The following is a 1,095-nucleotide window of genomic DNA, read 5'->3' on the forward strand; positions in this document are numbered from 1 at the left end:
AAATAAATAGACCTATGTACATTTCGATAGAACATCCAGAATGATTAATACATATCATAAAATATTATAAAATATAGGATACTCCATCTCCTCAGGGTCCTATTATTATTGCTATCATCACCATCATTATTATTAGCAATACACATCCAAAAAAAAACAGAAACCATTCAAATCTAATTTTCATAGTTGACCCATGAAAATATACAAAACAGGATGAAAAGTAATAGATGGCACACAACTTTCCATCTCAAATGTGCAATGAACGAGCAAACGGTAAATTTCCTCAAATCTAAACCTAAAAATTTTATATTATAATTTCATTTACTGTTCAATTTAGAACGCTATAAAATCCGTTAGAGTAATAATCATCAAAATAAATATCAAATTTAATAAATAAATAAATAAATAAAGAATGTAAGAAAGAAAGAAAGAAATCATGCCGTAGAAAACAATTTTTAAAAACGTATAACATTCAAACTAGAATAAAACAAAAACACACTTAAATGATAATAACAATAATAATAATAATGATGATAATGTTCTTAATAAATTCACTCTAAAAAAACTCTAGCATATACCAATATACACAATTAAAATAAAATTTAATCTTATATCAATTCAGCAAAAAAAAATTATATCCCTCAGTACTATCACGTTATTTTACATCTCAATATCCGTAGAATAGAAACCCGTCTTCAATGAAAAAAACACACCTATAATAAAATTCTAACTCACACATACGGTAATACATACTACACTTATCTATATTCTAACTATACCTACACACACTCTAATATATATTTATATATTATACATCAAATATTAAATAAATAATTAAATAAATAAACTGAAAAAATCAAACAAACTCATCTTTACCTATTTACTCTACGATTGTAAACAAAACAAAATCGCTTTCACCGGAACACCGGTCTTTACCGAAAAAAATCCCCAAACAAAAACTATACCTCATACATATCGTGACTTTCTAATACACCTATCTTTATTCTTAATATATTTACCATACACTCCCATATACACAGACAAACACACACACACACATACATATACACATATATACACATACATACACACACA

This window comes from Octopus bimaculoides, chromosome 6, assembly GCF_001194135.2.
Source record: "Octopus bimaculoides isolate UCB-OBI-ISO-001 chromosome 6, ASM119413v2, whole genome shotgun sequence".
Lineage (NCBI taxonomy): Eukaryota > Metazoa > Mollusca > Cephalopoda > Octopoda > Octopodidae > Octopus > Octopus bimaculoides.